Raw genomic sequence first — 16,538 nt, forward strand, 5'->3', positions numbered from 1 at the left:
CTGCACATCCCTGGGCACCATGAGCAATTTAGCATGGCCAATCCACCTAACCTGCACATCTTTAGAAGAAACTCTGGATCACCCGGAGGAAACCCACACAGACATGGGGAGAATGTGCAAACTCCACACAGACAATTGCCCAAGGCTGGTATTGAACCTGGGTCCCTGGAATGAAGAGGCAGTAGTGCTAACCACTGAGCCACCGTACCACCCCAAAATCTCATGTTATATTCAATGTTTCAATATGGCGCTGGAACATGGTGACACTTTGCATAAAGTTTTGTATTCTTCTATACATGTGACAGTAAATCTAAAGCTAACCTTTTTTGATTGAATTCAAATTCCACCACATACCTCGAAACATTACCTAGGTCTTCTGGATTAACACTTCAGCAATAATACCACTAAGTCATCGTCTCCTCTTTGCAGGCCATTGCCTCCTCTTTGCGAGTGAATGCTTCACATAATTTCCAAATAAATAAATGGACTTATGTCATAACAAGCATTTTTTTGAAGGGGATTGTACGAGGAAACTCACTTGAACAGGCTAATACCACTGAAATGTCTTATTTATTTTACAACTTTAAGCTCTCACAAAGGCATTGGGAAAATGATGCTGCAGCTAAGGAAGTGATCTTAGAAGGGTCACTGAAAGCTTAGCCAACAGTTAGGTTTGCAGGAGAGTCTAAATGGAGGAAAACTTTCCAAAGTACTTTGAGAAAGGAGTTCCAAAGTTAAAGGAATAGCAAGCTATGGTGACATGAGAAAGGAGATAAAGCTGAGTGGAGTCAGACACTTAGGGATTTTGGAAAAGGTTTTACAGGTTAGGTAAAGGCATGAAGTGATTAAAGCTCAAAGGTGAGAATTCTAAGTTTGAGGCTTTGGGTGACTGCAAGTCAGGAAGGAAAAGAGAAATGAGCAAGCATGGACTAGCTGAAGAATACAATATCGTCAGCAGTAATTTTAAATCAGCTGAAATTTACAGTGGATGGAATCCAATCAAGGGAAACAATAGAGTAGTCAGATCTGGAGATAAGAACAGTACAAACATGTCTCAATGCCAGATTGTCGGCTGACGGTAGTTGATATTATGTTTGCGCAATTAGGTAATATTTGCCAGACAGCTCATGGTTAGAATTTTTGGGAATACAGTTGCAAATTAAACAGAGTACCACACATCCATCTCTGTTTCACACTAAATGCTGCCTGTGTCCTGGAATGCCCTCTAATATAATTTCACAGTTTGTTTCCAAGTCTAAAATGATTGAATGGTTACAATTTAGAAAGAGCCATTCAGCCCATCATGTCTGCACCAGTTCTCCAGATGAATTTTACGTCTTAATGTCATTCTGTCACTTTCTCCCCATCACCCTACACATTGCTTCTCTTCAAGTAATCACAAACTGATCTCTTAAATATCTTGATAGAACCAACCTCCAATACATTTCCAAGCTTGACCTAAGCCACTTATATGATTTCTTTGTCTAATATCGCAGTTGCTTCTTTTCCAAATTACTTACAATCTGTGTCCTCTCATTCTCAATCCTCTTGTGAATGTGAACAGTTTCTCCCTATCTACTCTGTCTGAACCTCTCACGTTTTATAAACCATCGTCTCCTCTCAAAAGTCCCAACTATTTTTATTCATTAACAGGATGTCAGCATCACTGGCAAGACCATCATTTATTGTCCATCCCTAATAGTTAAGTGTCAACCACCTTGCTGTGGGTCTGGAGTCATGCACAGGCCAGCGTTGATAAGGATTACAATTTCCTTCTGACAGTCAGCAACAGTGTCATGGTCATAATTAGACTCTTCATACAAGACTTTTTTTATATATCGGATTCAATTTACCCCATCTGCATTGGTAGGATTCAAAACCAGGTCCCCAGAACATCACTTGGGCCTATGGATTAATAGACTAGTGATAACGCCATTGCCTCCTCCCTAATTTCTGCAAACTATCTTCAGAAATAAAGTTTCTAATTGGTGGAATCATTTGAGTAAACCTCTGTATTCCCTCCAAGTTATACTCCCTCCAAGTTAATCATGTCCTACCTGAAGTATAGCACACAGAACTGTACCGAATACTCCTGCTGAGGTAGAATTAATGCCATATACAAGTCCAATACAATCCCCTTGATCTTGATAAAAACCAAAAGAACTGCAGATGCTGTAAATCAGGAACAAAAACAAAGTTGCTGGAAAAGCTCAGCAGATCTGGCAGCATCTGTGAAGGAGAAAACAGAGTTAACGTTTCGGTTCCGGTGACCCTTCCTCAGAACTGAGTTTCTCAGGTCTGGCAGCATCAATGAAGGAAAAAACAGAGTTAATGTTTCGGGTCTGGTGTTCTGCCAGACCTGCTGAGCTTTTCCAGCAATTTTGTTTTTGTCCCCTTGGTCTTGAACTGTATATACGTATTAATAAAGCCAAGGGTATTGCATGTTTTATTCACAACTCTCTGCAGCTGCTCTGCCACTTTTCATGACACCTGGACATATACTCCCAGGTCTCTTTGCTCCTCCTGCACTCCTTCTAGAGTGGTTCTCTCCAATTTATACTGTGCGTTTCTATCAAAATATATCACCTCACACCTCTCCAAACTGAGCTTCATCTGTTACTTACCCGCTGACTCCACCAAAGTTGTCAGTGTCCTTTTAAAGCTCTGACACGCTTTGTTTTACACTTCCCCCTCTTAGGAAGGCAGCTGAAATGTAGCCAAACTATCTCCTCTGTAAAGGCAACCATTGTATTCTCGAAGTTTTTCTTACTAATCTATGATTCAATTTATCAGGCCTAGGTATATTGTCAACCTATTCTGAAATTGTTCCTCCTCAATTGCTTTTATCCCAATTGCTCTTTGTCCATTTCCATTGCTAACCTAAACCTCATGATGTTATGGTCACTTTCCCCTTGTGTTTTCTGACAAACTCTTCATCCACTTGACCCAACTTATTTCCCAGAAACAGATTCAGCAATGCCTCCTTTCTAATTGCCCTGAAAAATACTGATCAGAAAATTTACTTCAATACACTTTAGAAAAGCTCTTGAGACCGTTAATATCCGAGTATACGTTAGAATAATTAGAGTCGACTATCATAGTTTTGTATGGTTTTGCCACGTGTCTAATTTCCTTGCAAATTTGACCATTTAAGTTGTTTGCACAGTTGGTAGCCTATCGAATACACCTATTAGTAAAATGGGACTTCCATTCTTTGTTCTGACCAAATTGGTCTGTCCATAACGCCTCTAGTATCTTGTCTCTCTTCAGCAATCTATAATTCTGCCTAATTAATACTGCCAGTCTTCTTCCATTCACTATCTTTCCTATGCACCTTGGATTCAGGAGTATTTAATACACGGTCCTGCCCATTTTTGACCCACGTCTTCAATATTGCCACAACACTATATTTCTACATTGCTACCTTTGTCTGCAGCCCACTAACATTATTTAGCACACTCCACGTAATCACATACGTGCAGAGCAAACTTATTTTTGATTTTATATTCCCTTTTACACTGACAGTAAACCATATAGCATTTTATACTACATAAGGAGTCCACTCAACTGATTGTGACTGGACTGGCTCCTGAAAGAATTACCGAGATAGTACCATTCTCCAGGCATATCTCTATAGCTCTCTTCATTCATCACTTTCAAATATAGATCCAGCTCTCTTCTGAAATCTCCAATAGAATCTACTACTACCACTCTCTCAGGCAGCACATTCCAAATCCTAACAACATTCTAATTAAAGAAGTTTCTCCTCATCTCACTCCTAGCTCTCCTTCTGGTAATCTTAAAATTATGACCCCTAGTTACTGACATACTAACTAGTGGAAACAGAATAGCCTTCTTTACCCTGTCAAAATGTTCATAATTTTAAACACCTCAAGAAGGTCATCACTTAATCTTCTCTGCTCTAAGGAGAATAAACTCAATTTCTAATCTCCTTTTGTATTTAAAAACACTAATTCCTGGTATCATTCCAGTAAATTTCCTTTGAACTCTCTCTAGGGCTTTAACATCCTTCATTAAATTAGGTGCCCAGAACTGAACACAATACTCCAATTGCGGTCTGACCAATGATTTGTATAGGTGCAGTGTCACTGCGTTTATACCCTTATATCTCTATTTACAAATACTAGGAATTTAGAAGGTTAAGGAGTGATCTAATCAAGGTCTTCAGGATATTAACAGGGAAAGACAGAGCAGATAAAGATGAACTATTTCTGCTGATTGAAAAGATTAGTGCAGGTTTGGAACCCTGTTCCTCAAACAGCGGTCAATGTGACTTAAATTGTTAAATTTAAATCTGATCATTTTTTATTAAACAAGGGTACAAAGGGATATGGGCCCAAGGCAGGTATATGGAGTTAGGCCATAGATCAGCCATGATTTTATTGTAATTGGAGCAGGCTCAAGGGGCAAAAAGGCCTACTCCTGTTCCTATGAACCTATATCTTGTCATTTCTTTCTTGAGGACTGCCTGGTTCTTCTTCTTCTTTTTGTCACCTTGTTTTTCATCTCTTATGTTACCTCCTCATTCTCTAACCCTACGCAAATGAAACTTATCTGACCTGTAGAGATCCGAACTTCCCCAAAAACCAGCCCCCCTCCAAGTCCTAGGAATCAAAAGACCAGCCTCTTACACCCTGTGGTGAATGTTAGTAATGCCAAAAACACTATTTACAAAAGTCAGTTCCAAACTGTCCACCACAAAGAAATAAAGGCCACTCCAAAGCAATAACACTGCGCTGGTGGGTTTAATCAGCAAAGAGTGGGATGTCCGACCCTTAATGGGAAGAGGTGCTTTCCATTCTCTTCAGTCCGAGCAGTGTCAGAACTCAGTAGTGAGTGCTGCTCGAACTGCAAAGGGGCATCTATAAAAAAGGGGAATGCAATCCTAGATAAAGGCTAAGTTCCAGCCTTTTACAGACAGAAGCAATCAGGCATCCACAGGGAGAGCTGATTGAAGGGGAGGTCATGTGGATAAATACAATGGAACGGACAGCGATGTCCTCATCTCTGGTACCAGGAGGACACATTCCATCCCAGATTCAAGTCTGCAGCTACAAAAATACCAATTGCTCCCCTAATTATATAATCCCCTTCTGTATTACTTTCACAAAACACTTCCTACCCCCAATACAGCTGAGCCAGCCATGGACTCAGTTCTAGCTGCATGAAGCATTACTCTCACCAGTGTCCAGAACAGCAGATTTCTGTACTAACAGCCCACATTGCTGTGACAGCCTGGCAATCATCCATTCCTTCTCTGTCTGCACACATTGCAGGGCAATCCTATCAAAAAATATCCCGTCCATTAAGGTCAGAAATCACACAGCACCAGGTTATAGTCCAACAGGTTTATTTGAAAACCCAAGCTTTCGGAGCCTCAGAGGGCCCCTGCTATGTTTCTATTTATTAGCCTGTTAATTTACCTGCAGAAATAAATGTACTTAACAGAAATAAAATTGTTAGAGTAAAAATATTCCTAGGTATTTTCTAGGTTCTGCTAACAATTACCTTAAATCTCTGTCTTCATGTTATTAATTTCTTATCCACGGGAAGCAATTTTTTTTTATTTACACTCTCTATACCTGATATTATTTTTGACACTTTTACCAAATCTTACTCTTGGCCTTCACTACCCCAGGAGGAACAACTACAACTTTTAATCGATATCCAAAAGCCTAGCACAATGGAAAATGCTTGTAGCTATTGGAGTTCATCTTAATAGGACATTACCTCAGGAATTCCTCATAGTATCCTAAGCTCAACAATCTTTAGCCATTTTGTCAACGACTTTCCTTTCAGTGCAAGATTATAGGTGTGGATGATCACTGATAATAGTGTTCAGTACCATTTGAAGCTTCTTAGATACTGAAATGAGGCAACTGAAGGTATTTAGGCTCAGAGTACTGTGTACCGTCCTGGACATCCTGCTATGGGAATGATATTATTAAATCAGAGACGATTCAGAAAAGATTTACCAGGATGTTACTGGGAATGGAAGGACTAAAGTTATAAAGGTAGGCTGGGACTTTTTTCACTGGAGCGTAGAAGGTTGAGGAGTGACTTTATGGAGATTTATAAAATCATGAGCGGCGTAGATAAAATAAGTAGCAATGGTCTTTTCCGTAGGTTGGGGGAGTTCAAAACTAGGGGGCATATTTTTAAAATGAGAGGAGAAAGATTTAAAAAGGATATGAGTGGCAACTTTTTTACACAACGTGTGGTCCATATGTGGAATGAACTGCCAGAGGAAGTGGTGGATGCAGGTACAGTTACAATATTTGAAAGGCATCTGGATGGGTGCATGAATAGGAAAGATTTGGAGGGATATGGGCCAAATGCAGGCAAGTGAGACTGGTTTGGTTTGGGAACATGGTCAACATGGACTGGTTGGACCAAAGGGTCTGTTTATATGCTGCATGACTCTATGACTCTATAACTCAAATCTTTTCACCCTGGAATCATTCCAGCAAACCCCATCTGTAGCCTCTTCAAAGATTTCAAATCTTTTACAGTTCTGGTGCTCAGGGTTGGATACACTAGTCCATTTGTGACTGAGCTTGTGTATCAGATAAATTTAGGAAAATTTCCTGGATTTGTACTTTCTGCAAGCGATGGGGGATCTCAGCCACAGGCTGGAAAGCTCATAACAGAGCTGCACTATCTCCTCTGGGGAGGCTCGTCAGTGCTAAATGATAACAATCACACAGCTCAGAGGTCACTAGTGAACCTGCCATGGTCAGGACTCCAGGACAGCACTTCCATTGAACAACAGCATCACGGATTGGGGCGGGGGAGTGTGGTGGGGGGTTGAGGAGCTGCTGCTAGAACAACGCACCCATCGGATGTTCAGGAGTGACCCAAGCCAAGCCAATGATGACAGGAGTTGTTGGGGTGGGGGGTGGTGTGGAACGGGGGGTGGGGTGTCACGTGGCAGCAACAGCTGTAGATGGCTGGAAGCAAGGTCAGCACCCCCACCCCATTCCCCTAAGCGTAGAGAAATGCATCCCTGGGAGACCACAAGCAATCTGTCCAGGGTTTGCTCAATATGTCCCCCTCCCCTTTGTGTGCGATGGGAAGAGGCCCTTAATTGGGTTTTAATTGCCCTTTGAGAGTTGGTGGGAAGGTGGGGTAACAGTCCACAGACATGACTGGGGTAGAGATGTGAGGGTGGTAGGGTCCCCACCTTCCACATGATCAAATACCTTCCCTGCCAGAGGCTCTCCAAGTGGGAACATGTAAAATAATAACCAGTGCCTCAATTTATAAAGGTCAAGGCTCATACGTTTTATTAACTGTATGGCTAACTTTTCTTGTCAACTTCAAAGATTTATTCACAAGCCCCCACACACCCAGCTGAGTGAGACTTGAAATTTTGAGGTACCCAAAACAAAAGACTGTGATACGTTACTTATGAATAAGAGTTTATTTTATTTCTGTAAGGGGAATCATGAAGAAGGGGACATAATCTAAATGTTAGTGCTAAGCCAGTCAGGGGTAAAATCAAGAAATGCAATTGAAATCAAAATCATAAAGAAAAACAGAAATTGCTGGAAAAACTCAGCAGGTCTGGCAGCATATGTGAAGAGAAATCAGAGTTAGCATTTTGGGTTCGGTGACCCTTCCTCAGAACCGAAGGACTTCAGAACCCAGTTCTGAGGAAGGGTCACCGGACCCGAAAGATTAATTCTGATTTCTCTTCACAGATGCTGCCAGACCTGCTGAGCTTTCCCAGCAATTTCTGCTTTTGTTTCTGATTTACAGCATCAGCAGTTCTTTTGGTTTTCAACCTCACAGAGTTAGGGCAAGACCATCAGACAGGAGAATGTATCTAGGAGAAACCAGTTCTCATTGTTTTTACAATTTCCCAGATCATTTCTCGAAAAGGCCACATTCAGGGCAAAGCCAAATTTATAGAAAGCCACATTGGTCTTGTTACCTTTCCATGACGGACCTAACTTTATTTGGCATGTGGTATATTTGGCATTGGTCCCCCTTTGATGAAGGCCATTGATCTGAATCAACTAATTTGTCATTCATCAGTTGTATTCTCAACACCATTAATTTTTGCAGAGGGTTCTTCTGATTATCTACCAGAATTTGATGACGGATCAAAAGAAACTTCAGAGAACTCACATAAAAACATTCATGCTATTTCACAGGGTTTCTAGCTGTAGAAGAGATTAGACTGATTGCAGACACCGAAAGCAGTCAGGTTTGTATCTCCGGTAACTGTCTGGCTGAACATATTGTGAAATCTCTGATTGCTGCCTGATCAGGTGAAGGTGGTGGTGTCATTCTGTGATATACAGTGATATATATCACAGAAAAAAGAGTGATATAGCCCCTTGTATCTCCGATTATATAAGAAAAAAATCCTCATTATTTCTGAAGAGATGTGGCTCTTATCACTGGTCCATGTCTCCAACAGGATGAGCCGTTACCTCCTTCAACTGGCTGTCGTTTCTAACTTTATGCAGTGAAGACAGGGAGTGTGAAATTGGAGAGGGACCAAAATGGGCATGGCTATTGCCATGTATAATTAACCCATGCTCACTGCTTCCAATGCAGGCAGCAGATACAAAACTTCACAGATTGCTAATTTACAAGTGCTAGTCCTAAATGCCCTGCTGAGTAGCTACAGGCCACAGCAGATGGTTCAAGTCTGTGCAATATTGGCACCAAATAAAGCTGGCCTCAAAGTTAGTGGGAGAGGACTGTGGTTGCTCATGTGGTGATGCTGTGAGTTCCATGTCCCAGCAACAAGAAAGATTCATTGTCAAGTGCTGTGCTGCTCTCTCATTACCACCACTGCGAATGTCTTCTTAACATGCTCAAACATCTACACCTCTGTCACAACTCATCCTCTCTTTTGACTCCTTGCACATTTGCAGAGTTCCTGCCATGTAGGGACCAACCACTCAAAGCAACATCTCCTCCTCCACTCCTGAGGAAGAAGCTTCAGTTCCCTCAGAGGAAGCACTGGCAAGGCTGTCTCCTGCGCCCTCCACCCAGTTCCAGTACTCGGTGGGTAATATTAGCTCGAGTACAGATGAGAGCACATTCTGGTGACAACATCAATGCCAAGTCACTGGAGCTGGTCAAGGAAGAAACATGCCAGGTCATCAGAACTCAGAGGACAGCTGCAGACCAGACATCTGCTCGGCCTCAGTCAAGACCCCAGGGTGTCAGCCACTGATACTTCAACAAAATGCCCAAGCAGACACAGAAGCAGGAGTCAGGGGTTTTTCAGAGGCACAGGGCAAACTGACTCAAAGGTTGGCAGAGTCCACCAATGCTAACATACAAGTGTCTGGCTGCTGGTGGATAGCTGCCATGGGGAAACAGGTCCAGCACCCTCAGGGTCTGCTGGATATACACAAAGACCTGTACTCCGTCACTCTAGCCTAGCACTAACAGCAAAGTGACAAGGAGATGATCGATATTGTCTCCACTCCAGGTGCCCTTTCCTTCCATGGAGACAGGGTGGTGTCAGTAGACACCCAGCCGGAGGAGGAACCACATAAAGGTTCTCCAGAAGTCTCCTCACAGGACGATGTGGAGGTGCCTGGCCTTCCACCTCCACCTGCAGCCTTGTCGGAGTTCAAGCCCTAAACACTCAGGGGTTTTCCACTTACCCTCCAAGGCTAACTGGCTCCAATATAGGTCAGTTTCCCTCCAGCCCAGCTGAGGACACTGGGACTCCACTTGGATGTAGTGGGAGGAAAAGGAAGAAGAGGATCATCTAAGGGCACACAGGTGACACCATAAAACCATAAGATGTAAGAGCAGAGGGGCCATTTGGCCCATCAAGTCTGCTCTGCCATTCGATCATGGCTGATAGTTTTCTCAACCCCATTCTCTTTTCTTCTGCCTGTAAGCCTTGATCCCCTGACTAATCAAGAACTGATCGATCTCTGTCTGAAATACACTCAAAGCCTTGTCCTTCACAGGCCTCTGTGGCAATGAGTTCCACAGATTTACCATCCTCCGGCAGAAGAAATTCCTCCTCATTTCAGTTCCAAAAGGTCATCCCTTCACTCTGGGGCTGTGCTGTTGGGTCCGTGTCCCTCTTACTAGTGGAAACATCTTCTCCATGTTCACGCTATCCCAAGACTCTCAGTATTCTGTAAGTTTCAATGAGATACCTCCCTTGTCCTTCTGAATTCCATCAAGTACAGACCGAGAGTCCTCAATCACTCCTCATAAAACAAGCTCTTCATTCTCATGATCATTCTTGTAACTGTCCTCTGGACCCCTCCAACACTAACACACACTTCCTTCAACATTATTTGCAATTACCCACTCAGTAGTGCACAGTTTGAGTTCCACCAGGGTCACTCAGCTCCTGATCTCATTACAGCGTTTGTTCAAACATGGGCCAAAGAGCTGAATTTCAAAGATGAGTTGAGAGTGACAGCCCTTCACATCAAGGCTGGATTTGACTGGAGTCAATAGGTATCAAGGGGCAAACTGTCCATTGGCTGGCATCATACCTAACACACAAGAAGTTAGTCGTGGTTGTTGGAGGTCAGTCAACTCAGTTCCAGGACATCTCTGCAGGAGTTCCTCAGGGTAGTGTCCTCGGCCCAACAATCTTCACCTGCTTCATCAATGACCTTCCCTCCATCATAAGGTCAGAAGTGAGGATGTTTGCCGATGATTGCACAATGTTGAGCACCATTCATGATTCCTCAGATACTGAAGCAGTCCATGTTCAAATGCAACAAGATCTGGACAATATCTAGGCTTGGGCTGAGAAGTGTCAAGGAACATTTATGCCAGACAAATGCCAGGCAATGACCGTTGCCAATAAGGAACAATCTAACCACTGCTCTTTGACATTCAATGCTGTTACCATCACTGAATCCCCCCTACTATCAACATCCTGGGGGTTACCATTGACCAGAAATGCAACTGGACTCACCATATGAATACAATGGCTACAAGAACAGGTTAGTGGCTAGGAATCCTGCAGTGAGTGACTCATCTCCTGACTCCCCAACGCCAGTCCAGCTTCTACAAGGCACAAGTCAGGAGTGTGATGGAATACTCCCCACTTGCCTGGTTGGGTGCAGCCCCAACAACACTCAAGAAGCTTGACACCTTCCAAGTTAAAGCAGCCCGCTTGATTGGCACCACATCCACAGGTGTCCATTCCCTCCACCTTCGATGGTCAGTAGCAGCAGTGTGTACTATCTACAAGATGCATTGCAGAAATTCACCAAAACCACAAACACTTCTATCGATTAGGACAAGGGCAGAGGATACATGGGAACACCACCACCTGCAAGTACCCCTCCAAACCACTCACCATCCTGACTTACAAATATATCGCCATTCCTTCACTGTCGCTGGGTCAAAATCCTGGAATTCCCTCCCTAACGGCATTGTGGCTCTACCTACAGCACATGAACTGCAGCAGTTTAAGAAGGCAGCTCACCACCACCTCCTCAAGGGCAACTAAGGACGGGCAATAAATGCTGGTCAGCCAGCGATGCCCACAACCCACAAGTGAATGTAAGAAAAATTATTGAATGCTAAAATATTGTGTGCTCAGAAAAGGAGATGATAAACTTTTATATCAGAAATAGCTGGAAGGAAAATGTAATCCTTTCGAGGGAGTAAATCACAAATGAATTACTATGATTAGGCATCTCAAACATGAAAAGAAAATGTGGGTTTTACACAAGAGACAAGTTAAATGTTTGGTCAGCATGGGTGCATTACTTGATTCACAGAAGATGGCTACGTGAAAACAGGTAAATAAACTTATCCAAACAAATCTGAGAAACTTCAAATAATTTAGAATCCAAATTGGCAAATGTAAAAGATTACCAACTTCTTAACGGACAATGCATGAAAGAAGCAACAATACACAATGCTCAACTTGACCTCCTGTTCCTTAATGATCCTGACAAAATAAAGGAAATGGAAGCTGTAACACCTCTGGATGAAAGCAACACAAAGTGAACATAATCCGTGACTTAAATCTACCCAGGTCCAGGAGAATGAATAAAGAGAGCTTTTGAGTGTCTCCAAACTTTGGTGGAAGATCTCTGGATATCAAAAAGAACCTAATAGAAATGCTACAAATGGATCTTATGTCGTTTCATTGTGGCTTCTTCGTTATTACCAAACACAAGGCAGTCAATTAGATTAATAATTGTGCAGTTGTCAAGTCCGTATCATTAAAAGAGGTAAAATTGAGCAAACAACGGAACAACTAAATAGAATTGTTTGGGATAGGTTGCTCCAGAGCAAAGGAAAAAATGTCCTTTCAAATGTTGCAGGGAAGAGGAAAGGGATTCATCAGGATGAATAATATTCAAACATGCATTAAAATGCTAATCAGAAGAACAATGGGGAAGCTTGAAAATAGATAGCAGCAGATGATAGAAACAATAATAAAATACTCCTAAAATAAAAATATAAGTCAGAAAAGGGGTGAAAAATCTCAAAAGTCACAAAAAGGCACACGACAGAATGACATAGATGCTTTGGAGAGGGTGCAGAGAAGGTTTATCAGGATGTTGCCTGATGTGGAAGGTTTTAGTTATGAGGAGATGTTAGATAATCTCGAATTGTTTTCACTGGAAAGACAGAGGCTGAGAGGGGGACTGATAGAGGTCTACAAAATTATTAGAGGCATAAATAGTGGGGATAATCAGAGGTTTTTTTCCCAGGTTGGAAAGGTCAACTACAAGTCAGTACAGGTTCAAGGTGAGAGGGGGAAAGTTTAGGGAGAAGTGCGGGAAAATATTTTCACCCAGAGGGTTGTCGGTGCCTGGAACACACTGGCAGTGAGGTGGTGGAAGCAGACACATCAGCAATGTTTAAGGTGTATCTTGATAGACACATGAACAGGAGGCAAACAGAGGGATAGAAACCATGTATGGGCAGTAAATAGCTGGTCTAAATAAGGATGAGAATCGGCACAGACTTGGTGGGCCGAAGGGCCTGTTCCTATGCTGTATTGTATTCTATTCTATTGTAAGAGAGTTAGTATTCTGAATGACTAATATTTCCAAGTATTCACACATGAAAATATGAGCAATATCCCTCACAGGGAGATACCAAAACAAAATCAATTAATTTGATTGGAAATTGAGAGATAAAAGTCCTTGATTGATTAAAAGGATTTAAAACAAAAATTCCCAGGAATGGTCCTGTGGGAGTAATGGTTAATCATTTCTACAATTATAGCCTAATAAATAGCAGATAATACAGATTCAGAAGGTAAATATCTTGCCCGGCTGACCTCATTTTTTGAGAAAGTCACGTCCCAAATAAGTGGTGGTGAGACATATGTCATGATTACAAGGAAGTGTAGTGGTAATGTCACAGTTATTTGTAATCCTGTAAACCCAGACTAATATTCTAAGGCTGTGAGTTTGAATCTCCCAATGGTGATATTTGAACATAATAAAATTCTGGAGTTTACAAAAGATGATGGACATGTAACCACTCTAGATTTTTGTAAAAACCCCCATTGGTTTATGTCCTTTAGGGAAGGAAATCTTCCATCTTTTCCCAGTGTGGCCTACAGATGATTACAGACCCGTAGCAATGTGGGTGACCTTTAACTGCCCTCTGGATATATGATTAGTGATGGGCAACACAGACTGATCCATATCTCATGCATTAATTTTTTCAAATGATATCTATATTGCTGAGAAAATACATTGATTAAAGCTTTTCTGAAATACTCATCAGGGTAATTTGCAAGAATACCAATTTAAGTGGAAAATTAACATTTATATTGTATGAGTGTGCTGATGGAATTTGAGTAGTCGAGGCTTTACCATGGAAAAAGCGCCAGTTTTTAATCTTTGTTTAGATTTTAAACCAAGCAAGTTGACTGATTGGTCATGACATTACACTGAAAAATGAACCAGTGATTGTCTCTTACTTAATTTGTTACGTCGAGAGAGTCGCAGAGCATATGCATGATTTTTCTATCTACAAAGAACATGATTTCATGTGCTGTTTCATACTGCTGCTACGAAGTAACAACATCAGTTGTGTTTACCAATACAGCTGTTGCTATCAAGCCAAAAAGAGTTATGCCTTTTATAAAAATGAGTAATGTGATATATGAATTTCAGTGACAGTGTGATGCCTGGTAGGCCACACATATGTCAAACAGCGCATTCCTTCAACTGACAGAACATGTAAAATACAAACTCTATTCTACCAGTATGTGCTTGCAAAACTCACAACAGAGTGGCCAACAGTGGTTAGCACTGCTGTCTCACAGGGACCAGGGCTCGATTCCAGCCTTGGGTGACGGTCTGTATGGAGTTTATATGTTCTCCCTGTGTCTGCGTGGGTTTCCACCGGGTGCTCCGGTTTCCTCCCACAGTCCAAAGATGTGCAGATTAGGTGGATTGGCCACGCTAAATTGCTCATAGTGCCCAGGGATGAGTGGGTTAGGTGGATTTAACATGGTAAATGCAGGGTTACAGGAACAGGGTCAGGAGTTGGGTGTGGGTAGGATGCTTTTGGAGGGTCGATACAGAATTGATGGACCGAACGGCTTCTTTCTGCACTGTAGGGATTCTGTGATTCTGCAATTGAACAACATTTGCTGGATAACTATGAGTGTGCAAAGAATGACACTGACCACTGACAACCAATTTAGGATCATCAGTTAGACATGGTATGTGGTGTAAGTGCACGTACTGGAAGCCTCATTTTATTTTCAGCAACGCTGATATACTCAAGTTCCCTACTGCCAAACGGTTAAATATACCTATACAACCAAAGCTATTTGACAATGTTTCACATTGAAGGTTATTAATAAAATTCAATCCTTTGGAGATTCAGTGTGAAATCCTCAGAAGGTGCTGCACAAAAGGTGAATGCACCAGATTCTTGCTCATGGTGTTTGGGGTAATATTTTAAGTTGGATGGAGGATTGATTAATGGGCAAGAGAAAAGATCAGGACCAACAACGCATTTTCATGTTGGCAATCTGTGACTACTGGAGCGCCACAATTATCAGAAGTGGGGTGTCAGTTATTTACAATCTACATAAAATTATTAATTAGAAAGCCAGATGTACCTAAGTTTGTTGAAGATACAAAGTCAGGTGGAAATAAAGATAAAGTTGCCATAGCAGTCCTGGACCATGGGGCTGCTTTCTCATGAGACAGGCAACTGGTGGTAGTTTAACATGAGGGTCACCACACTGCTGATAAAGGGAGAGGTTGAGAAGGAGAGTCTGTCATGGTGACTTCAGCTGGTATGGGAATTGAACGCACACTGGCATCGTTCTGCAACAGAAACCAGCCATCTTGGCAAACTGAGCTAACCAACCTCATGTGGAAATGTAAGCTGTGAGAAGAACACAAAGCGGCTGCAAAGAGATATGCAGAAGTTAATTGAGCAGGCAAGAAGGTGGCAGAAAGATTACATTATGAGGCAGTGTGAGGTTAGTAGTTATTTTGATAGAATCACAGAGTCATACAACATGGAAACAGATCCTTCGGTCCAAACAATCTGTGTCAACCATAATCCCAAACTAAAATAGTCCCACCTGCCTGCACTTGGCCCATATCCCTCCAAACATTTCTTATTCATGTACTTATCCAAATGTCTTTTAAATGTTGTAACTGTACCCACATCCAACACTTCCTTTGGAAGTTTATTGCACACACGAACCACTCTCTGTGTAAATTGCCCCTCATGTCTTTTCAAAATCTTTCTCCTCTCACCTTAAAAATATGCCCCGGTCCCGAAATCCCCCACCCCAAGGAAAATACACCTGCCATACACCTTATCTATAACCCTCATTATTTTATTAACCTCTATAAGGTCATCTCTCAACCTCCTGCGCTCCAGTGAAATAAGTCCCAGCCTATTCCGCCTCTGCTTATAACTCAAACCCTCCATTCCCGGCAACATCCCGGTAAATCTTTTAATTAGTAAGATAGAAAGGAAGTAGTGAGGATAGAAAAAGAGTAAATCTTTATGTTCAGAGAGGCCTAGCTGCACAGGAAATACAGAAAGTTAGCATGCATGTACAGCAAACAGTCAAGAAGTAAAATGACATGTAGATCTCTGGAACAAAAGCAAAGTTGCTGGAAAAGCTCAGCAGGTCTGGCAGCATCTATGAAGGAAAAATGTAGATCTCTATTGGCTAGGGTTGTCAAATATTCTGTGCTAATGTGATACCCTGGCTACATACATACGCACACAAGCCGCTCAAATCAATAGAATGTAAATATGTCTGAAAACATACTTATATTTAAGGACCATGAGGAACTGGAATATGGAACCGTTTTGACATTTGGTATTAAAGAGCATTTACTGAGGTTCCAAAGGACATGTAATTTCTTGGATAGAAATAGAAATTAAGCAGAAATTCAGCAGGTCTGGCAGCATCTGTGGAGAAAAATCAGAGTTAATGCTTCAGGTGTGGTGACCCTTTTTCAGAACACAGAACTGATCTGAGGAAGGGTCACTGGTCCCGAAGCATTAACTCTGATTTCTCTCCACGGATGCTGCCAGACCTG

This window comes from Rhincodon typus, chromosome 3, assembly GCF_021869965.1.
Source record: "Rhincodon typus isolate 14 chromosome 3, sRhiTyp1.1, whole genome shotgun sequence".
Lineage (NCBI taxonomy): Eukaryota > Metazoa > Chordata > Chondrichthyes > Orectolobiformes > Rhincodontidae > Rhincodon > Rhincodon typus.